Raw genomic sequence first — 24,434 nt, 5'->3', positions numbered from 1 at the left:
TTTCAGCACAAATTGGATTACTTTGCCCTTCCTGGAAATGCATGATCTGGTCACATAATGGGACACTATTCAATTAGCAAGGTTCCTGGTTGTTCCGAAAAGTATAGCACAAGTGGTTGCCTTTTAGAGGGAGCTTTGTGACACAAAGGAATCGGGCTCCTGCTGCCCACATTCACCCTAAGCTCTTCTGTCCCAGAAAAGCAATCAAATGACATTCTTGACAAGTGGACAGAAACTCTTATCTCTTGGTCGGCGTATCATCTCCCCCAGGAGGGATTTCCTGGGAGGTCTATTTGAGACCAGAGTGTTTCTCACCAGAAGTACACAATAGGCATTTAATCAATTTTGTTATTTTAATCTCAATCTTAATAAATGGCATCCGCATAGAGGTAACCATTGAAGACATGGGACAGGATCAGGTGGTGGTAGGAGGGAGAAACGTCACAGGAGGTGGAGGGTACATGGGGTGGGGGCGGGGCTGGTGGGCAGGAGGCAGCAAAGAAGACAAAAGAGGCAAAAATAAAAGTGGGGGGGGGTCTCCTGGGTGGCTCAGTCGGTTAAGCATCCGACTCTTGGTTTCAGCTCAAGTCATGATCTCACAGTTTCGGGAGTTTGAGCCCCAGGCCAGGCTGTGTACTGACTCTACAGAGTCTGTTTGGGATGCTTTCTCTCTCTTTCTCTCTGCCCCTCCCCTGCTCGCACTCTCTTTGTGTCTCTCAAAATAAATAAACTTAAAAAAAAAAAAAAAAGAGTGGGGCAAAAGACTTTAAAGACTTGACGCCAAACCCCAGCAGGTCATGGTTGTCCTAGTGTCCCCCTTTCCCCCACCAGCACTAAGCCATAAGCTCTTTAAAAGCCAGACGATACATAATTCACCTGTCTTTTCCTTATGCAGGGTCCAGCTCTAGCCCTGACGAATGAATTCGAAATCTGAAGAATGGAGACAAGAATGTAACCCTCTCTGAACTTCGGATCGCACTGACTCAGTCCCACAGCCAGCAGAATATCAGAAGCATGAAAACAACCAGCACGGAGGGGCCGTGTGCTGGCACCGTTTCCATCCTGTTCGTCCTGGGGTGGGGGGTGGGGGGGGGGGGAGGGGAGGTCTGAGGCCTGGAATGCTCAGCGTGTCCCAGTTTGCCTGAGACTGTCCTGGTTTTAAAAGTAAAAGCCCCATGTCCCAGGAACCCCCTCGGTCGCCCTAAACAGAGCTTTCAGCAAGTATTTGTTGAATGATTGAAAGATGTGACTACCTCACAGAGCTGTTGGAGGATCAAAGAAATTATGTCTATAAAAACGCCGTAAGAATTCTAAACTGCGTCCAATTGGAAAGTATCACCCCGTGTCAAGTGTGATTAGTGTGGGGTTTTGTGCTGATTGACAAGAAGCAGCAGCTTCTGCATCTGACTTTGAGTGCCGGGTGCACCTGTGCCCTGGTCCTCGGCTTCTCTTCCTGGCAGAGTTGGGCAGAAGGTGGGAAGGTGGGAGGTTGCAGGTTGTGGTCCTGGGACCGCACGTCAAACCCCGCCCATGTCAAACTTTCTTTTCTGATCCACAGAGCAGATGCCACCAGTCCCGTCCACTGGGAAGTGGGGTGAGGAGCGGAGCTGACCGGCAAATCAAAGACCTCCTGCCGACATCCTCAGACCTCAGTCCCCTCCACTGCCACCACCATGAGGCAAATCTCTACAGATGCCCGTTTCCTTGTCTCGATCACAGGCATTATGCAGGTAGGAGAAGCCCCAAGGCGAATGAGAGTTTTTCACACAATAGAGACAGGTGGGTGGGAGAGAAGTGATACAGGTCAGGGAGAAGCCACCGATGCAAGGATGGGGTGCAATACAGGAGCAGAGACCATTTTCATGAAGATTTAATGTGGGTAGGATGCCTTCATTTAACCCCTCGCTGTCCCTTCACAAAGGCCCTTCTGCAAAGATTTTACTCTGTGAGGTCTTTGGATTCAAAATCATGCTCCTTTTGAATATGCCTAACCAGCATTAAGTACAGCAAAATGGGGCTCAACTTGACTTGAGAGACACTTCGCTTATACCTGGCCAGTGAGAGACAGAGCTGGGATTTGTCCTCGAATAGATGACAAGGCTGTGGCTGAAAGGGGGGAGAGAAAGAGAGAGAGAGAAAGGGAGAGAGACAGGAAGACAGAGACAGAGACAGAGAGAGAGAGAGAGAGAGAGAAACCCCAAGGATTGGGTCCGTGTGTGCCCATAGTGGGAAATGAGAAAGGTCAAAGCTTTCCGGTGGAACCAGAGCATTACACCTTGACCTTGGCCAGCTTGCCATTGGCATGTGTATGTCCACCAAATCTAATCCCCAAGTGTTGTTTTCTTGCCCCCCATAAACCATCTGAGTACCCTCATGTAGACACAGAAATTGCCTGAAAGCCATCCACATGCCTAATAGCAGGGCCTTTCAATAGCGTAGTAGCTGAAATTCTGAGTGCCTTTGTGTTCCATAACATTCCAAAGGCTCCAAGAACATTATCTTACTGTTTGTGACCATAACCCAACAAAGGAGGCTGATAGGATCATCCCCATTCAGCTGATGAAGAACATGAACCAAGAAGAAATCAGTCTGCAGTGACCCAGCTGGCCTGAGCAAAGCTGATACGAAATCCTAGCCTCCTGGTGGCCCCTTTCTGCAAACCAATGCCTCTTACTTCCAGATAGACGAAACAGAGGCAAAGGGCACAGCCACAGAGCCTGGGAATTTGGCTGTGCACTCGGAGCCGACCTCAGTTTAAGACTGACACAGATTCTGGATCTGAGTAAGGTCTGCTCCAAGCAGGCCCTGTGGGCTTGTGCATATGGCCTCGGGGCTTGATTTCTCCCACGAGTTTAATCAGAGATTTCCTTCAATTCTTTCTACTGCAGCCTTTGAGTGTGAAGATAAGAATCTAGACATTTCAGAGGGTTACTTGTGAACTGTCAGCAGGGTCCTTTAGACCGTTCTGTGAAAAGGCCCAAAATACCTTACCAAAATACCCAAAGTTCCTCAGGGACAGGAGAATCAAAAGAGTGACAACCAGCCCACTGAGAAGTCCTGATGAAAACCGCTAGGTCATATTTTTCTATAAGCATTGTCACCTACTTGAAAGTCTGAGTCATTTTGCCGGTCCCAGGGAGGGTGGATGAGTCACATTGATGAGAAGGATACTTTTTTCTTTAACCTAGTTCTCGAACCTTTTACATGAGCACTCTTGGTCTGCCCTGCTCCTAAAATATCCAGATGGGTTGTATAAGATCCAGTATCATGACTGTTTGTGCAAGGTCACTCCTTGTATTTGTGAATTTGAGTCTTTTATTGCTCAGAAAGAATGTTCTCATTTATATATATAAAAAAATTCAACCCAAGTTATAATAGCAAAAATAATTTTATATCCTCCCACAGAGCTGGAAACTTAAACTCAGTTATGGAGGAATGGGGCCTCAGGATCAGAACTGAAAATGACTAGTTTAGTTTCCCAGCCCAAATTAAGTAAAGAGCTGGAGGAAGAAATAGGAAAAAATGAATGGGATTTAAGACTTTCTATCGTTTCCAGAAAACAAGTCACCCAAGTGATTTAGGCTAGGGTTGTGCTTTCTCAAATTTTATTTCTTATTGAAGATGGCTTTTGGAATTTGTTGACACAGTTAAGAAGAGAAGCCCCAAATTCCTTTCCTTTTTATTAAACTCAAACGCCAACAGAAGGAGGAGTGACAAAGCACAAGAGGTAGTAGAATCTGCCTTGTGAAGGTCATCCTGGGTTGCCTGGTGCTTTGACATTAGGGTGATTCAATCTGAGATGCTGACTGGGGAATATTTAGCAGCTTGATAGCCACTGACAGTCATCATTCCTTCTACACTGAAATCCTTAAGCCATCCATGTTGAACTCTCAGAGTTTACCAAGGTGCCCAAAATTCTGTAACAAGAATATATTTTAAGGCTTTAATATGTCTTTAAAATAGCTTTGTTCTTTTAATCAGGACAAAATAGGGTGAGGAATTGGGGTAGTATCTGTATAATTCTTAAAGTCTTCCCATTTGGAATGGAGGGTTGGACCACCTGATCTGGATTACCCAAATCAGTGAGCTACACTGATTGTATGTGTCAGCTTTTGCTGCAGTAACAAATATCCCTAATGTCTCGGTGATTTCAATAACTTTTATTTCCTGCTCAGGGACAGTGAGAGCTTTGGATCAGCTGTGGCTTTGCTGACGTCTGCTGGGCTTTGCTGTGAAGAGCTTCACTCAGCAATTTGTGCCTTCTCATTCAAGTCCTTATGGTGAAGAACAAATTCTCAAAAGGACAAGTCTCTGTCTCTGTCTCTATGTTGTATATAAATACATATTATATTTTAAAATTCTATGTTATATAATAATTACATATGTTATATATTTTTTAAATATTTATAATACTTAATATCTCCTGGTGTGTGTAATATATATATATATACATATATGTATGTATATATATATATATATATATATCATAGAAGAGAAAAAGAGATTATCTATCTGTCTATCCAACTATCATCTATCTATCATCTATCTGTCTATCTTTCTATCTATCTCCTGTTGATTCTGTTTCTTTGGAGAACCTTGACAAATAGTGGTTCGCTGCAATTCTGAAATCTGTCTCGGCAAATCTGAGAAGCCCTACAGGGAGGGTCAGGAACACTCTTCCATTAGACCTTGGTCATGACTCCTGGAAGAAGTTCCATAGCCTACTGTTCTCCATGGCTTCTGACCACACTCTCCAGGAAGCCCTTCCTTTTCCATTACCCTTCCTTTTCTGTTGCATTGGAAAATATGCCCATCCTGGTGGTTGAACAACTTTCTCTGCATGCTTTTCTAGCCCATAACCAGTGAAGACCCAAGGTTTATTTTACATCTTGAACAATCACTGTCTCTTTGTTCAGTGTGGTGGCACTTTTGGAAATAGAGCTCTCTCAGAAACTCTGTTAGTGTGTGTGTGTGTGTGTGTGTGTGTGTGTGTGTGTGTGTGTTTAATCAATCTGATTTCTGGAAGCTCCATGGGCCGATAGCAGCATGCACAATCTTTTTCCAGACCTGCCTCATTCTATAGACTTAATTACAGGTGCTCTAAACTCATCAGGCCTTTGTGGGAGTACCTTAGGACACTTTAACCCAAAAAATTTCCACGTACACAAGGTCTTAAAGGGGGAGACATACACCATTCGGAGGTCATAGCAAATGCATGATGGCCAAGCTCCCGTTTTGGTGTTTGTCCTAGGGCTGTGTCTTAATTGAAAACGATTTTGCTGTCTGCAGCTACAACCTTTAGTTCTGCAGGTCTGTGAATGTCTGGATTCTCCCTTGTTCCTTTTACCCCTGCAGGGAGGGAGGGCGTTGTTAGAGATGGCCTCTATGGCAGGTGGCCGCCGGAAGTCGAGTCCTGCAGGGTAAGGAGTTCAGCAGCTGGAGGCAGGAGGAGGGCGGGCATCTCCGCAGAGAGACTCCCTGGAGAAGGCAGGAGCAGGTGGCCAGGAGGGCAGTGCGGCTCAGGCAGGGCACACGGGAACCGAGTGGAAGGACAGAAGAGGCTGAGCATCCACCCAGAGGGTGTTCGGCAAGATCAGGAGGGATCTCATGCATCAGAGTGTGAACTCTATGCAGAGAGCACCTAAGGCTCACTTTCCTCATCTGTGTTGCACAGTCAGACCTGACTCAGCGCGGGCTGCCTTTCCCTTGCACAGGGCGCACACACAGGCTAGAGCCACGCCTCATCACAGCTGCACAAGGCCTTACCATTCTCTTTGCAAACCCTGAAAACAAAGCACGTGAAGCTGGCTGGACAGGACAGTCTGCTGTGGCAGGCAGTAAGAAAGGACCATCTTTCCTGTAAGGACAAGCAAACCAAGGCCCCCAAGGTGGCTTACTGCTCATTCTTACGTTTCCCCAAAACTGCACTTTGCTCTAAAAACTTCCCTCTTCCTTAGGCACTTCCAAGAGCCCAGAATTCAGACCAGCAGGCGCAGGCAGGCTGCCCATCAGCTCACGGAATAATAAACCGCGAGATGGCATCTGTAAGCAATCGGCCCAGCTTCTCAGTTCTGACTTGAGTGTCAGGGACGGGCTGTTTCTAATGCATCCTGGGGGTCAGGAGCTGTGTCAGGCGGTTGTGTCTTGTTCCTTTCTTCATTTCTTTGTGTTTCTTCTTCCACTTCATGCCTGCCAGCCTCGGGGGACAATGTCCAGCCCTGCTTCCCGGTCCCGGTCTCAGTGAGACAAACCCAAACACAGAACTGAGTACGAGGGCAAGGTCAGCTCCTGGGTCCTACCGGGGTACTGGTCTCAGCTCTGCTGCATCCTCGAGGTGCTTCCCAAGGAAACCCACTTAAACCTCTCATGAGAAAATTGACGGGTGTAGCCTTCACACCCCCCAGAAACGCCTAGATGTGTAAGTCTGTTTCTTTCACCATATTTCTGCTGATGCCCACTCGGCATTTTTAAGAATGGCCCAGAACCGCCTGTAGCGTTGGAGAAGATAAATATACTCGAGTCCACCCCTCGTCCCAGGTTCTGTCTTGTATTTAGAAAGAGCAGCTCTTGAGTCGTGGGGATGTCAGCACAGAGCAACGGCACGGAGGTACCAGAACGCTGGCATGGTGGGCATGCGCTTGGATTGGCAAGAACCCTAATAGGGCAACCCTAATACGCCATCCAGAGAACCTCATAAAATAAAAGCGTTTAGTAACTTTCTTTGCCAGATAGATACAACCATATATGCATCTGGAAACTCTCACGGAGACAAAAATACGTATCACAGAGCATAAATATCTCTACCAAAAACAACGACGACGACAACAACAAAAAAACCCTGAAAACATGAGTTCAAAATAACGAAGCCTCTGCCAGATTTCTGGAGACATGCTATCAGCTTGTTTGTAGCAGCTAGGGTCGGTTCAACATTTAACATAATGTGAATTATTGTCACAACTAAAGTAAAACTTTAAGTCTCTATCCTCTTCCCCGGGAATGACACCTGCAAATGTTACAAGAGGGAGCCTCTGTCTGAAAACAGCACTATGGCAGAAATGCGATTCTAGGGTCCCCACTTGTGAAAGTGAAGGCGATTTCAGACCTGGTTTTCAGGATGCTGTCTTTTAAGAGAAGGTGTCAAAACACAAACTGCTAATTCAATTCAATTTTATTGACAGATAAATAATTCGGTCTTCGGAGTTTTTCTTGACTTTAGCAAAGTAATTGCAGAATGTTTGTGTCATTAATATATTTTCCCTTAATCGTTGCCTTCCTTTTACATCATCAGGTGAAAAAATAAAAACCGTTTACACCCTCGTGGGAAGGGAAACTTTTGATGGAATCAGGGAACTGTCTACATTTCCTCTCATTACCACTCCCTCCCTGCCACCCTGGGAGGACGGACAGTGAAAACTAGTAATAACTCAGCGTCTCAGGTTCCACCTAGAAGCGTCCAGGGAGCAAGGATGCTGAGTGAGATCGAGTGGCAAATGTCACTGATTTAATTTCACTTTCTTAACTTGCTGTTTTGAAAAACATCTTCGTGTGTGACCTGGGGGAGGGAAAGGCGAAATGAAAACAGATAGTCACAGAGAAGCCGCTGCGAGTTTTTAAAATACACACACTCGCAGTTGGTGGTAAGGAACCTCTGGCTTTCACGGGGGGGAGGAAAATTTGGCATCGCTGGATACCATCCGTCTTGATACAAGTGTTCCACTTCTGCGTCTCCCACCAACGAACCACGCGGCTGTGGCTGGGGGTACGAGTAAAACAAACCCATCGACGACCTCGAGAGGGACAGACTGGCACAAAGTAATCTTTGGCTGCCGTGAAGCTACCCCGAGCCCGTGGCACCTCCACAGCTCTCCTGAATGCACCAGAAGACGTCCTGCAAATGGCATGTGCCACGCCCCCTGCCGTGGGTTAAAATGGGTCCACACAGTCTTTGAGAGGTGCAGCCTGGTGCCCCTCCTCCTAAATAAGGCCTGGCTTCGGTGATGCCGTGACTTCCAAGGCTAGATCATAAGAAGGTATGCAGTTTCTGCAGGCTGCCTTTCAAGATGTTTGTTTTTGGAGCCCAGCTACCATGCGGTGAGGAAGCCTGGGCCATCTGGGGAGGCCACGTGTGGCTGTTCCAGCTGACCTCCCCAGATGAGGTTCCAGCTGGCTGTCAGAACGCCCCACTAGATGTCTATGGGGGTGGGGGCGGGGAAGCCTTCCTTTCTGGATGACTCCAGCCCAGCCACTGGAAAGGCATGAAGACCTCAAGTGAGAATGTGTGAACTGAGCCATGTCAGCCCTCAGAATGTTTAGGGATAATCAGACTAAAAGAATTGTTGTTTTCAGCCGCTGAGTCCTGGGATGGTTTGCTACATGGCAATAGAAAGTTATAATCTAGAATGCCAGACTGCCTTCTCCAACAGTATCTCCCATCCCAAGTTGTCTTCTACGATGTGACCTTGGCGTTCTTCCCAGCAAGAGCTGGGGGTTATGTCCCCTACGCCCTCGAGCCTGGGCAGGTTGTGGCTTGCTTGTAACCTATAGAATGACGTTCTGAGCCTACGTCGAAATAGGCAACACAGTTTCCTCTTTATTCCTTGAGGCATCCCCTTTTGGAGCCATCAAAGTCTGGCTACCTTGAGGCCACCATGCTGTGAGGAAGCACCTGTCAGTACAGGTATTTCCATCAGGGACTCTAGCTGAAGGTTCAAACAACAGCTAGATTCCAAAATCAGAACCGTGGAGGAGCCATCTTCTAAATCCAGCCCGGTCGAGCCTGCGGACGGGGTGCTCTGAGAAACAGACACCAAGATGGGGTCAAATGGCAAGACATTCGTTAGGGGAGCTGTCTGTGGGAGAGAATGGAAAGGAAGCCAGAAGAGACTGGGGAAGCTATCAGACCACAGTGGGAAGAAGTTAGTTAGTTGGCCAGTTGGTTAGTTAGTTAGTCGGTTAATTAGTTAGTTGGTTAGTCAGTCGGTTAGTATGGTAGCATCTTAGACGACTGTGTAGGCTAAGGAAAACTTGGCAAGGCCAGTGAGAATCTTCCAGCCAAAGTTACCCATCACAGGAGTTCTGACTGCCCCAGGAACATTCCTGCCTTAATGCCCCTGTTGTATCATGGGCTGGGAGCGGTCGGTCAGAATCATGCCTTCGGCACAAACACGGCAATGGATTTAAGAGCACAGCAGCTTCTGATCTCAAGTTCATTCAACTCGACTGAAGCAAGGACAAGCCTGTGTTCAGAACCATGGTACTCTCACAACCTATGGGCTGCCCATAACTGGTGCTTGGGTGTGACTGTATGAGGTGAAAGAGGGAGCACCCAGAAGCCATTTTGAGAAGTCATCTATGACACTTCTCTTCCCAGGATTGAGATGGGTTTCTGACATCTTCCTATGTTCCATTTGTCTGAATCCTTATGCCCTTGGTGATCCAGACGGGTGGCATCCTATCGCAGGACTGGGTTCCAAATGGCTCTCTAGCAGAGTTCCCCTTCTCAGACTGGCCACAGAAGGCATCAAGATCACTCTAATCCAAGACCTGAAGGAGCATCCACGAGCGGAGACAAGAAGGCCAATCACGACCGCTGACGAGCGGAGCTGCACGTGGGAAACAGACCGTGTCGTACGCTCAGACTCAGAAGGCAAGGAGAGGCATAATCCTTACAGGAACGACTCGGGGCTAAGCAGGAGGGGCCGGTACAATACCATGAACAGCTTGGGACATCTCTCCCACGCTTCAGTGGGAATAGGGTGAGTGGGCTTATCTGGAAAGCTTCAGTTACAGAGTCAAGAAGAACAACTTTCCTTTGCAAATGGCTTCAAGACTGGAAGCAAAATAGGCCACAGGACACAGGAAGTGGTAGCCTTTAAATGTGAACTGTATAACTCGACCAAAATGAAATGATCCTAGACTTTAAGAATAGTAGGTAAGGGGCGCCTGGGTGGCTCATTTGGTTGAGCGTCCAACTGTGGTTCAGCTCATGATCTCACAGTTCATGAGTTCGAGCCCCACATGTAGTTCACTATCAGCACAGCCTGCTTCAGATCCTCTGTCCCCTTCTCTCTCTGCAACTCCCCCATGCACTCAAGTGTGCGCTCTCTCTCTCAAAACTAAATAAATCATTAAAAAAGAGAGAGAGAGAATAGTAGGTAATATGCTGTGGCATCTGGATGGCTCAGTCAGTTAAGCATCTGACTTCGGCTTAAGTCATGATCTCGCAGTGCATGAGTTTGAGCCCCGCATCGGGCTCTCTACTGTCCGCACAGAGCCCGCTTTGGACCCTCTGTCCCCCTCTCTCTCTGCCTGTCCTCTGCTCCTTCTGTCTCTGTCTCTCTCAAAATAAATAAACTTTAAAAAAATTTTTTTAAAGAGTGATAGATAATATCCTGACAATTTGTGAACAGCTTTAATTGTGTATGTAGACAGCTATTTATGGTAAGCACATGTACACACACATACACACACCCCAAAAATAATATAATAATTAATCCAGAATTGTATGTTGTTAACTTTCAGGAAAGAAAGTAGGTGAGCTAGATACTTCTACATTCTAAATTTTCAATTATGGTTGTACCACATGGCCCGAGTCGTTTCCTTTTTTGATTTGGCTGCCAGGAAACTCAGAACGAAATTGACAACTTATTACAGCAACCATATATGATCTCACAGTCTGACTGTTTAAGTTTCATTCCTTTGCTTCCTCATCCACTACCTGCTCCCACCACACCCGACCTGTCTGGTTCTCATGTACATTTGCCTTAGTCCTCATGGCTTTTTTTCCATTCCCATCCTTCTCTCGCGGGCAATTTTTGTTTAATTACGTGTTTTGGTGCCTGTACGTCTTGTAGAACATCTCAAATGCATTCTGAAATGACAGTATGAACAGTGCACCAGGAGAAACTAGACTTTGGTATTTTTGTGTGCTGCATACCAAATGCTTTATATGCATCATGAACACTAGTAGAAACAGGTGTCATCATCACCATTTTACGGATGAGGAAATTGAAGGATAAGGAGCCACTCGTGCAACGTCTTGGTCAAGTTTGGCTTTTGACGGCCTTGCACCTGAGCTGGTGTTGTTCCTACCCACCGGGCCATTGGCCTTGATAGAGTAGATGGGGAGTCAGGCAGCAGAACACACACACACACACACACACACACTATATATATATATATATATATATATATATATATATATATATATACACACTACACGCTCCTCCGATGCAGATAACTCAGGGCATGACCTCGCCTGCTATGTCTCCAGACTTGAAAACAGGCAGGGCGGTGCGTAGGATACCAGTGAAGAGCATGATCTGTGGAAGAAAAGAAGCCCAGGGAGGCTCTTTGCAAAGGCCCAGCTGGGCCAAACGCTGTGGCCCCCCTTGACCCTGCGGGGCTTCTCTCTGTGCGTTCGTACAGCTCCCCACGCTGCAGATGAGGGCCGTGACACTGCTGCAGGGTGGAGAACAACCCGACCCTGTGCCCCCTGAAGTCGTGGCCATGAGCGAAGCCCGTTCTGCAAGGTGAAGAGTAGGGCCGGGATGGGATACGTTGATCACACCGAGCCAGTTGCGAGCTCAAAAGTCAATATCTACTTGGCATGCGGCAGTGTCCTCATGCACGCTGGGAGTTCAGCTCCTCGAGAATGTGCTTTTCCTTTTTCTTATAGATGATCAAGTCGGGAAAGGGGAGAGGAGACGCTGAGTGGACCCAACAATATTGGAAGCTCTTACTTTACTTCCAAGTAGTAGCATTTTGAACGCTTGTATAAGAATTTCAGAGCCAGGGCGCCTGGGTGGCTCAGTCGGTTACGTGTCCGACTTTGGCTCAGGTCATGATTTCACCATTCGTGGGTTTGAGCCCCGCGTCAAGAGCTCTGTGCTGACAGCTCTTCGGATTCTGTGTCTTCCTCTCTCTCTGCCCCTCCCCCACTCGTGCTCTGTCTCTCTCTCAAAAATAAACAAACATTAAAAAAAAAAAAAGATCTGGGCTGATGGCTCAGAGCCTGGAGCCTGTTTCCGATTCTGTGTCTCCCTCTCTCTCTGCCCCTCCCCCGTTCATGCTCTGTCTCTCTCTGTCCCAAAAATAAAAAAAAAAAAAAAAAAAAAAAAAAACGTTGAAGAAAAAAAAAAAAATTAAAAAAAAAAAAAAGAACTTCAGAGCAGTAATGTGTGGGCTAGAAGCTAAGATTTGTAGTGTACCTACTGTGCACTCAGTACTGTGCTGAACCCTTATCAGGTGAGTATTTGATTTGCTGCCCAGGGCCTATCAGAGGATCACTAACTTCCTCGTGTTTTGGGGGGAAACCCTGAGCATAACATATCACTTCCAGCCTCCTGACGGTTCATGTCCTCTCCAAGGGAGAAAGAACTACTTAGCGGATGGGGGCTGGGGGCGAAAGCATGTGTGGCTTCGCCCCTTCCCCTGCCTCTCTTTGGGATCCACCTGCTTGCAGAGAGCCTCGCTTCAGCTCTGCCCTTCCATTCCCTAAGTTTAACCGCTAGGCTCTGCTTTTGGGGGAACACTAAGTCAAGGTGCGCTTTGGACCTCAGGCTTGCTTGCCTGTGTCTAAGAGGTGAGTCTGTCTGCATCTGGGTTTCACCACTTACCAGCTCACTGTTGCCAGCTTACCATGGACCCAAGTCACATCCTCCAACCTCCCTACGAAGGTAATAAAGATGGTGTTTTCATCTCCTTCTGCCCACTCCTGTCTCTATTTCTCAATTGGTGCCAAACTCAATTAGTGCCAAATTTCCTGTGTGGCCTCGGGCAACTTCTTAAATCTCTCTGAGCTCCTCCATTCTGCAAATACTAAGCATCTATTCTATGCGATTTGTGGGAAATAGAGCATTCTTTAAGGACCCATCACCTAGTGGGAGAGTCACACATAGAAAACAATATACCGTGGGAGGATGAGAGTGCTGGGATGGATTAGTGATGTCTGCCCTGGGCATGGAATATGAAAGTGTAGATGTCATCCCTGCTCCATGGGATAAGAAGGTTTAAATGGAGCATCTGTTTCCAGGGTTCTATTACATCTGGTGGCAAGACCTCCCTACCTTTTGTTCAGTGTAATTTAATTCAACAGACATGTGTTTGTTACTTTCTCTGTGCCAGGCATTTACATTAAAAAATTCCTTAATGTCTATGACATGCCCATCTGCCCATTATGAACATCAATCTTGGCTCATTTGAGAGATGCTTTTTGGCAAATTCCACTATGAACTCCCTATACAGGGCAAAGGCACATGTCATGATTTCAACGTCTAAAACTTCGACACAGAGACCAATGGCAGCACATGACAATATGGAACATTAATTTCTCCCTGTGACTGTTGACCCTACGTACGAATCAGAATTAGTAAAGGTGTAGCCGAGAAGCACCCTCACAATGATCCCATGACTTCAGCCAACGCTTGCCATATATGAAGCTAAGTTTTACCACCCTGTTTTGCTGAGTCTTTACCACTACCCATGAGGCAACCTCCATTGCCATCCCCATCATTCCCATTACAAAGGTGAGGAAATTAAAACTTAGAACAGTTAGGGGTCTGCCTAATGTCCCAGGACTGCAAGTGACAGAGCTGAGCCTTGAACCTAGGTCTGTGTAACTTCAGAATCCATAACCATCTCTCCCACCCAGTCCTTCACTGGGCAACAACAACAAAAGCTTCCGGGCTAAATTTCTCCTTCCGAAAAGTTCTCAACATCACACTCACTGAATCCCAGTATCCCCAGTTTGAGTGAGGTATTACCACCGGGTGACCCTGGGCCAATCAACACCCTCATGGGCCCTGGTCTCCATATCTGGAAACGTGGGCATTCAACTTGAGGACGGAGGGGTTCCTCGGCTCAAAACAAAATCGTGTGATGTATATTTCAAAATCAAGATGGTGGAGTCCTAAGAAAATTCATGTGTAATATATCTATGTCACATATTAATTTATTAACACTCCCTCATTGATAATTAGGTAATCATTTTCTCCCTGTGCCCAGTGGGGAGATGGTCCTCTTTCCAGATCATTGACAGTAAAGACTGAAGGCATCGTATCTTCAAGCTGCCATGCCAAGCTGCTGCCTCCATCACTCACACATCCTACAAGCAGCGTTTGGCATCTGTGCGTTGAGGACCCGGGGCTGGATTACATTTCTAAGTCAAATGCAGTAAAGTTCACATTCAGAACGATTTCACCATAATCCAGTAGTACCTTAATGGGCCTTTAAGCCTCAAACCACATTTTAACCCATGAATTCTCAGGGAGAGCTTGGTCATATCATTTTTCAATAGAGACATTTCATGGTTTATTGATTTTATCCAAGAATTTTAAAAGGCACTTACAGAAAAAAGGAGTTTGGCTTAACTTGTAAAACTAAATGGATCTTGAGCCCTAGATTTAAAGGAGTCTTGGTTGCTAAACACAACAGTAAATGAAGTGCACATAAACAACTGGGCCCACGTGAACAATGAAAATTGTTTCCTTTATAGAAGATCACAATAGCTACACGTAGCTGCAGACAGGAGTATTTCTCCTTTATGCATAGCGATCCTGCAGGAGGGACCGTGACGTAGGCTTTGCAGCTTTTGGCCAAAGCGCACAAATTGATTCTGAAATGTCCAGCGCTAAGAAACGGACCATACGTGCATTAATGGACATGTTGGGTCTTGAGCTAGAAGGTAGTTCTCACTGTTTTGAATTTAGAAAGAAGAAGAAAGCAAAGAGTGGGGGTTGGGATGCAAGTAAGAAAGAAAAGAAGAAATGGAAGGAAGCACTGTATTCATGGGTGGAGATGGGTTGCTTCATGGGCTTTAGTCTGTCCAGCTTGTTTGCTTTGGGTATCTCGGCAATGGCTCTGTTTGGACGTTTCTCGATGAGCTGAAGGAAGGCAGAGCGCCTCCACCAAGGTAAGGTGGTGATAGGTTGCTGGACCATTGGCCTTGGAAGACATCTGCAGCTTAAGCCGTCTTTATTTAGAGCTGAGAAAACTAAGGCAACTGAAGACCAAGAGGCAAAGAAATTGTCTGAGCCTCTCGGCTTGGGAGTAGTACATCTGGTACAGAACACTCAGCTGCCTTTTCTCAGGCTGCCACCCGTTTTATCCCCGAGGTCGTCCTACGATGCGCCCACAGCCATCTTCTCCTACGACAACCACCTCGGGTCACTGTTCACGCGTGAAAGGTCAACATGGAGGAGACTTCAGATCCTAATGGTAAGATGAACTGAATTGAGATTAGAATCAGAACCACGTCACCCACTTACGTCCGATAACTACCAGCTATCAGCTGGTGCCAGCAAGGTGCTCTTTACAGCAGAGTAAATGAAGGTCGGCATCACATCATGTAATCAGAATCATCAAATATTTGTGAGCACCTGCCACGTGCCATGGGGAGAGAGATAGAAAGAGGAGAAGGAAAGCAGAAGGGAGGAAAAGAAGACATATTGAAAGGTGCCAGGGCTGTTTGGCCACCAGAGTTCAAACCCACAGAGGCCCACGATGAACACAGCACACGAGCGATGTATATTCCCGTCTCCTAACAACTATAGAAAAAACAGCAGAGGAAAAGCCCCCAGAACCTCAGCCGATGGATGATGGTGTGCAACACTCTATCCTCATTCAGAGATGGTTCAGAGCCCCCAGACGCTCTCCGTCCTTCTCCACTCTGGTCTACGGGAGGGCTGCTTCCCTTACCCTCGACTCCCCGTTGGGTCTGGACAATGGAAGTAGGAGATTGGAGGGCATGAGAAAAGGGAGATCCTGGTGTTTATTCCTCTACTCTTTACTCATCACCTGTGGATTGTCAGCTGATGGCTTTCTTTCTGGAGGGCCTTGGTTCCTGCCAGGCAGCCCTGTCCTACCTTCTCCTCCAAATCCTAACATCGTTCTCCCTCTACTCCTATAGGCCAAGCAGTAGTCACGACTCCCACTATTGCAAGCACTGGGCACTTCTCCATCCCTTATTGGTGTCCTCTCCCCTGCTGGAAACTTCTATCAGTAATACCTTCATTAGCCTTTCCTTGCTACCCCCTTTGAATGGACCATCTATTTCCTCCCCATAGCCTGATCCAAAGGGCAGGTATTTCGCATCTCTGAGACTCTGTGTTCCCCATTTAGGTAGCATCACCAGTGCGAAATTCTTGCGGAAAAATAAAGCCAGCAAAGTGCTTCACAAGAAAGCCCACCGTCTACTCACAATATCCAAAAAGCGGACACAATCCAAGCGTCCATCAACGGGTGATGGAGAAACAAATTGTGGCGTGCACACACAAAGGAACATTATTCAACCGTAAACAGGGATGCAGTGCTGCAACGGCGGATAGACCGTGAAACCATCATGCTAAGTGAAAGAGGCCAGACGCGTACGCATGTTGGGGGATTCCATTTACACGAACTACTCAGAACCGAGAAACCCATAGCGGTGGAAAGCTGACTGGTGGTCGTCAGGAGCCGGGGGAGGGAGAGATGTGAAGAAGGTGCTTAACAAATGAGGGCTTCCACTTACCAGTGTCGCGAATGTTTTGGAACCGGTTAGAAGCGGTGGTGGCACAACCCAGTGAACATACTAAACGCCACACCCTCATTCCCTTTACAATGGTTAACAGTGTGGTATACGGATTTCACCCGAATACATTACGTTTTCTTAACTGGAACATACTTATCTAAAAAGAGTCTTTGCTGTTTATCTGATAATCAAACTCCACTGGGCGTTTGTGTTTTATGGGTGTGCACACGGCGCTGCCACGCTATGAGGTATGACGTCCCCACGCGACAGGCGAGTTGCGTATGTAGCCCTGAAAAGCCAGTAACCTTTCAATAGGGCTTAGAAAAATCTTTGCCTTCGATCACGAAAATAAAAAGAGTAAGCAAAATAGAATTTCTGGCAAAGAGAGCTACCATCCCAGAGGGGAAGACGTGTGTACAAAACGAGTGAGCCCCTCTAAAGGCTATCCATAAACTCAGATTCATCTTTCCAGCTGGTGTATTTTTCTGTCATCGTTCCAGGGCAGATATTTGGAGGTTGATCCTAGGGGATCCCTGGGGTAGCCCACACCGTGAACCCTGAGCCTTCCTTCAGCCGGCCCCGCACACACATCCCTGCCAAGTCACCCCCAGCTACCATTTTGTAGCTGCAAGGAGGTCACGTGCTACTGGAGCCCTGCCCCTGGGTAAAGAGCCAATAGAGCAGGGCCGTCTGGCTGGCTCTGTCAGTGGAGCATGTGACTTTCATTCTCAGAGTCATGGGTTCAAGCCCCACATGGGGCATAGAGATTACCTTTAAGAAAAGATTTTTTAAAAAGAGTCAATAGAGCAAAGGCAGAAAAGATATTTAAAAACACAGCTGGCGGGGGGGGGGGGGATTCCCAAGGGGCGCTGTGGAACAGGGTATTCCAACCTCATTCAAACCTTACTGTATTAGTTTCCTGCAGCTGCTGTAACAAATGATCACACCCTGGTTAGCTTAGAACGGCAAAAATTTTTTGTCTTACAGTAAATTGAGGCTAGAAGTCCAAATCACAGTGTAGACCAGGTCATTTGCTCTCTGATGGCTCTAGGGGGGCATCCTTCCTTGCCCCTTCCTAGCTCCTGGCTCTTGCCAACAATGCTGGCCTTCCTTGTGGTGGCACCAAGCTAATCTCTGCCTCTGTCATCACATGCTGTTCTCCCTGTGTACCTTTGCATCATTTCCGTGTGTGTGTGTCTTTTTGTCTGTCTCTGTGTCCTGCCTCTTCTTACTACTCACATTGGATTAGGGACCCACCCTACTCCAACATTGTCATCTTACCTACTTGAATGTATTGCAACTGTGTTTCCACATAAAGTCACATTCTGGGGGAGGTTACGAATTCTTGGGGGATAATCTTCAATCCAGTACAATCACTTTCAGAATAATTATAGCAGACTCCTAACAGTACTCACTCTGAGTCAGGCACTGCTTAATGTGCTGTATACACACTGAGTCATGTAATCCTTGGAGTGACTCTAAGAAGTAGGTATTACTATCATCTCCACCCAACAGATGAGGAAATTGGGCTACAGAGAGGTTAAGCAACTTGCTCAAGGTTATACAGCTAATAAGTAATAGAGTAAGGATTTGAACGCAGATGGAAACTTCTAGAGTCGGTCCTCTCAACATTATACTGGATTGTCTCTCAGAAAGGTGGGATGGTCAACTGCTTAAAACCTACCTTCCCACAGAGACAAGGAACCTCATAATAAAAATAGTAGCAACCAAAAGCATAATAAGAAAAGCTAACCTGAGAAGTGCTTTGAGGGTAGGCGGTAGACCCCATCAATATCCTCGCCTTTACAGAGGAGGGAATGGAGACCTGAAGACAGTGATTGCACATGGTAACACAGATAGCAAGGTCTAGAGCAGATTTCTCAAGGGCATGCATGATTACTATTTTATGTTGGTGGCCAAATCCTCCCATCCACGTTGGGAATTTAGAGATATCTTAATGTGCCTCCAGAAATCCCATTTGCAATGGATCTGCCAAGGCTTCTGGGGAAACAAACACATCATCCTGATTTGTAGCATGTACTGACTTCCGTGGTATAAAAACTCTCACCATGGCCAATTTCAAGCCCCAGTATGACGTCACCAAGTTAAGAGCGGGGCAGAGCTGGGCACAATCAGTTCTTGAGAGCCTGTTGACCTAGCTCACTCATACCACCACCCCAGGGATCATGGGTAAAAGATCGATGTGGACTTTTGAAAGCAAACAAAGTTCCTGATCTCCTGGATCAAAACTCAGAAACAAAGATTCCCGTACCTTTTAGAGGTGCAGTCCAAGTGAGTAGGGTCAGAGAGGCAATCTCCTAGGCAGGCATGGGACATGCTTGGAATAGTCCCAAGAAGTCCATGACACTTATAAGAATTAACAGGTACTGGGGCACCTGGGTGGCTCAGTCAGTTGAGCGTCTGACTTTGGCTCAGGTCATGATCTCACGGTTTGTGAGTTCGAGCCCCGCGTCGGGCTCTGTGCTGACAGCTCGGAGCCTGGAGCCTGCTTCGGATTCTGTGTCTCCCTCTCTCTCTGCCCCTCCCCGCTCTCACAAATAAATAAACGTTAAAAAAACTTTTTTAAATAAGAGAAAGAATTAACAGGTATTACTTGCGCTCAATATGTGAGAGATGCTTAATAATTAATCACTATTAAATTATCATTCTAAGGTCATTAAAAGAGAACTTTGCATTTACATGAAACCTTCCCATCAACTGTAATGGTTAAGTTTTAGGATATTCCAGCCTTCCAAATTAGATACTAAGGATTGACCCTCTCTGAACAGTTGAAGAAACTGAGGCAAAGAGACAAGTGACTTGACCTAATTTTGTGCATCAGAGCTAGCCTTGAAGCCAGGTCATCTGAACCAAAGCTTGGGATACACAAAACCAGCTTTCTGGGCTTGAGGGTGATGCAGGTGAGGGCCCGGAGCAAATCTGGCTTGGGACGGTGGTGTTGCTCTCCGCAGGGGTGGGGGTGGGAAGGACAAGACTCCCCAGGCCGGCAGAGGGAGCCAGGTCCCCAGGCGCCCTGGAGGTGAGGTGCTCCCCAGGCACAAGGACTTCAAGGAAAGGTGTGGGTGGATGAGTCAGGCAATGGCTGATCTAAGAAGCTGAGGTCCTGAGAGGGGCTACCAGCCCAGATCTCACCTAACATGAATCTGAAAATCTAGAAAACCAAAACTTAGGTGAAAGTCTGGAGGGAAATGAATGAATATCTGTGTTCTGACCTCTGCCCTTCGCTGCCTATGTCACCTGGACGTGTCTCCTCATTTTGCGAGCAGAGAACAAAGGTGGGGTGACTGCACATGTCATAGAATTTAGGAAGCAAAGACCCTTTGCAGGATTATCAGAAGCTTTTTAACCTAATGTAGAGCCCCCAGTCTTTCATTTCCTCCCTCCCATTCCCCAACATAGCCATCTTGTTTTTATTTTTAATTTTTAAATGATTACAGACATACAGGAAGTTGCAAGAATGGTAGGTAGGATAGTTCCGTGAACCCTTCACCCGGCTTCCCCCAATGGCGACATCTCTATATAACTAGTACAATATCAAAACCAGAAACTTGACATGGGTATAAACCTGTCAACTAGACTACAAACCTTGTTCAGTACTGATCAGTTTTCTTATGCACTCCTGCATGTTGGGGGGAGAGGGATGTAGTTCAATACAATGTGATCCCTCATCTAGATTCATACAGCCACCACCAAATAGGACCCAGGCTATTCCATCACCACAAAGAAACTCCCTCATGCAACCCTTTATAGACTCACCCCCCCCCACTCCTGTCCCTGTGTCCTGGCAACCATCAACCTGTTCTCCGTCTCCAGAGTTTTGTCATTTTATGTATGTAACGTAAATGGAATCATCCAGCATGCAATCTTTTGAGATTGGCTTTTTTCACTAAGCAAAATGCCCTTATCCATGTCGTTACATGTTAAGCTGAATTGTGTCCCCGTCATATTCACATGGCGAGGTCCTAACCCCCGACACTCCAGAATGTGACCTTATTTGGATGTAGGGTTGCTGTGGATATTAAGATTAGGTCCTACTGGAGTAGGGTGGGCCCCTCATTCAATATGACTGATGTCCTTATGAAAAGGAGAAAGCTAGACATGGATACATACATGGGGAGAACACCATAAAGGATTGGAGCCAAGCCCAGGAACTGCCAGGAAGTAGGAGACAGGTGAGAACAGTTCCTTCCTTAGCACCTTCAGAAGGAGAACGTCCCTATCAACGCCTTGATCTCAGACGTCCAGTCTCCAGAGCTGTAAGGCCCTAGATTTCTGTTGTTAAACTACTCAGTCCTGTGGTACTTTATTACAGTAACCCCAACAAGACTAATACGTTGTATATCTCAAAAGTTTGTTCCTTTTCATTGCTGAGGAACGTTCTGCTGTGTGGATGTAAGAGAGAGCATTTAACCATTGACCCATTGGAGGGCATTTGGATTGTTTCTAGTCTCAGGCGATTATTGACTAAAAGCTGATAAGTTCATGGACAGGTTTTTGTCTAAACTGAAGTTTTTGGTTCTCTGGGATGAACATCCAAGAGTACAACTTCTGGGTTAAGAAGCAAATGTAGGTTTACTTGATACGAAATTGCCAATGGTCCCATATCGTTCATTTTTGTGGTGACTCCCTGCAGCCTCTGAGAAGCACTCCCTCCGTTTTTAAAGGTTGCAATGGACTCTTGGAGGGAAGGGGGAGGAGGGGGAGGTTGGCGTCACAGTCAGAAGGCAGGCAAACATGACAGAAACATGGCATTCTGCTAAGTTATGCCGCTGACAATGGAGACGTGGATTAACCGAAAGAGCCATAGTCAACCTTGGTCAGCAGAATGAATTCAACAAACCAGGACTGGGATGGAGCCTCGTTCCCCAAATCCTCTCAATCTGAGCCAGACACACGTACACAAACAATCTCCGTGCTACCTAGCATGACTAGGAGGGCCGGGAATCGTGAGACATGCACAATCCACAACAGCCAATAAACCCCAAATTATAAGCATTGGGCTCTGGAGTGCGTGAAATGACCACGGTCGCTTCTTAATTTCTTCTTACTTAGGGCGTTATTGTCTGGAACATGAGTAGGCAGCTTGGAGATAGGGCTGAGATGAAACCTTAATTCCAGGCAAACCAGAAAGTGAACACAAGACTCAGAATCACCTTTTGATGGTTTGAGCTCCTGGACGTGGACTATGACAGTTGGATTAGTCACAAAAACACGAAGTGTTTTATTGGATTATCTGGATCATCTGTCTGGTTGAACCCATTTACTCAGGGATAGCCCATCTCTCACACTCCCTTCTTTTGAGGGAACACATCCACCCCCACCAGCTTTCCTTGACAATCCATCACTTTTCTTCACCCTCGCCTTTCGAAACAACAAAGCCTGAGGAACTCAGGCCGGGCCTTGATTAAGGGCTGTGGGCAAGTCCATTGCCTTCATTGTCTCTTCTCAACGGAGAGCTTTTAAGGCCCAAATGAGGACTGATTTTGCATTTAATCTCATCACAAAACTCCTCTAAGTGAAGTGAGTAGACCTCCCTTGCTCCACCCTTAGAGGAGAAATTTTTATTGATTTAAAACATCCAACAAATGTTTTACCCCCTGACTTGTCTATTGTAAGTTTTAGCTTGGGCACAGGATGATATTTAGCTTTCCGACATTGATGTTCTCTGCCTTTCTAGTGTCCACATGAGAGATGGGGAGCTCGGGGCTAAACCAAACAGGAATCATCACTGCGACGTTAGTCTGTGAAGACACATCTCCAAGATCACAAACTAGAAACAGAACAGAATAGAGACGGCTAGTCATCTGAAGATCCATTTACCTCTGAGCTTTCTCTGAAAACGGGAGCCACCTTGACTACATTTCCCAGACTGCCCTGCCTCTAGGGGTGGTCACATGACTGAGTGCTGACCAATGGCATGCAAGCAGAGATGATGTCTCTGACTTCCACGCCACAGCCTTAAGAGAAAATAGTGTGTGTTCCTCTATCTTACCTCATCGAAATTTGACATGACAGAGGGCCATTTTGGAGCGTGCATTCAAGAACAACTCCTCAGGGACGGTGGAGAAACAAGAGGTCAAGATTCTGAGGCCTTACCTCTATGGAGCCATCTCATCAACCAACTGCTTGTTCTTGGGCAACCTCTTGAAAGTGAAATTCATGTGCATCTTTCTTGCTTCTTCCAATGTTATTTGTATTCCGCTAATACATGGAATAAACCCAAGGAAGGGAGCCAGTCGATGTATGAGCTGTATGAGGAAGCAGGAGGACAGAGAAATAAGGGTCTACCATTGGAAAAGCAAGTACTGGAGAGTGGCACAACCCATTCTGTGGACTGGCTCACTATTACCGAAGCACGTAGTGGCACTCAACTAACGTTTGTTGCTAGAAAGGTCTCTCCTAGCGGTCACGCCCACCATGCAAATACAACATCCTCTTTCTTACTTCCCGACCTTTGCGCATGCTTTCCCTTCAGCCCAGAATCCCCCCTCACCCCCACCATCTCCAACACCTGGATAAATTCTACTCCTCTTTCAGATTTCTACGGGTATAATGCTTTCGCAGGGAGAGGCTTCCTCGAGGTGAGGCTCCCCTCCTCTCCCCTGTCTGTCCACCTGCCTGCTCATTTTTCTGGCTCTCCCTCCAACTGAGAATTGTAGGAGGGCAGGGCCCACACCTGACTGTTAGCCACCGTATCCCCAAGGCTAGCCGCCAGGCTGCCCACAGGATACCAGAGACCCTGAAAGAGTCACAAGGCCAGAAGCGGGCTTTCAAGAGGTGTAGGTCAAACACCTGTCACCTGAGAACTGGGGAGGCTTCAGCTGGAATCAACCCCCCCTGGGAACCCGTGCCTCCTGAGGAGACCCAGACAAGTGCCCAAATGCACTTGGGGGAACCAACTGGGTGAATCCCATCTTCCAGCAGGGCTTGCCGACCACTTACAATCCTACAGCCGTGTCCTCTGTCGACTCCTCCTTCATTCAGGCGGCGGTGGGTGAGTCGGGGATTTGTTTTTCTCTGTTTCTTTCTCACTTTCCACCTTGGCTTTTATGTTTCCAAGTGTTATTCCGCAGCTGGGCTCCAAGCACAGCTCTCTGGCCATCCCCCCTCCAGGTCATCTCGGCCCCACAGGCGTGCCTGCCCCGGGAGCAGGCAGGACCGAGGGACACCTGCGGCGCCAAATAAAAGCTCCATATTTGCCACCAGGCCTCCTTGCCTCCGATTTCTCTGTATCTTATCAAGGCTCAAGCCATTGCCTCCAAAGCCACACGAAGTGTTCGAAACAGCGACAACACGGGAGGAATGAAAAGAGCTAAACCGCAAACCTCTGGTGCACACAGCCTCTCAGGCCCTCGCTTTCTTCCGGGAGTGGACCACGTGACCCCGGGAGCAGACCACGTGACCCCGGGAGCAGGTCGGGGAGGCTCGCCAGCGAGCGGCCATCCAACTTCCGCTCAGGTCATGATCTCGCGGTTCGTGGGTTCGTGCTCGGCATCAGGCTCCGCGAAGACAGTTCAGAGCCCAGAGCCTGCTTTGGATTCTGTGTCTCCTTCTCTCTCTCTCTCTGCCCCTCCCCCATTTGCCCTCTCTCTCAAAAATAAACAGTAAACTTTTTTTTTAAAAGAAAGAAAAAGGAAAAGAAACCAGCCTGCTTTCCTCCAGCACCAGGTCACCCTGCGGCCGGTACTCCTCCCAGGAGTAAGGGGACACATCCAGGCTGCCAGGTCCGCAGGCCTGTGACCTGCGTGTGACCCAAGGCTCACAGGGACCTTTGCTGGGCTCAACTCTCTGCTGTGGTGGTCTTGAATTCTTAATGACTTCTGAACAAAAGCCCACCTTTCCATTTTGCCTCGGACACTGCAAACTAGGTTGCCTGGGCTGTCCTTTGGCTTCCCCTCTTGGGGAC

The 24,434-nt window shown here is 47.2% G+C and overlaps 1 long non-coding RNA gene across 1 annotated transcript in view; it reads right to left on the bottom strand.

Annotated features, from left to right (window-relative positions):
• LOC123577086 overlaps positions 1-24,093 on the bottom strand; it is a 75,997-nt gene extending 51,904 nt beyond the window's left edge. The window contains exons 1-2 of the long non-coding RNA XR_006701705.1: positions 23,471-24,093; positions 22,625-22,776 (exon numbers count right to left, since the gene is read on the bottom strand). This is a non-coding gene — a long non-coding RNA (uncharacterized LOC123577086). The remainder of the gene's footprint in view (positions 1-22,624; positions 22,777-23,470) is intronic.
• Between the last annotated feature and the right edge of the window lie 341 nt (positions 24,094-24,434).

This window comes from Leopardus geoffroyi, chromosome D2, assembly GCF_018350155.1.
Source record: "Leopardus geoffroyi isolate Oge1 chromosome D2, O.geoffroyi_Oge1_pat1.0, whole genome shotgun sequence".
NCBI lineage: Eukaryota > Metazoa > Chordata > Mammalia > Carnivora > Felidae > Leopardus > Leopardus geoffroyi.
Note: the sequence above shows the minus strand (reverse complement) of the source record. Positions and strands in the feature narration are given on the sequence as shown.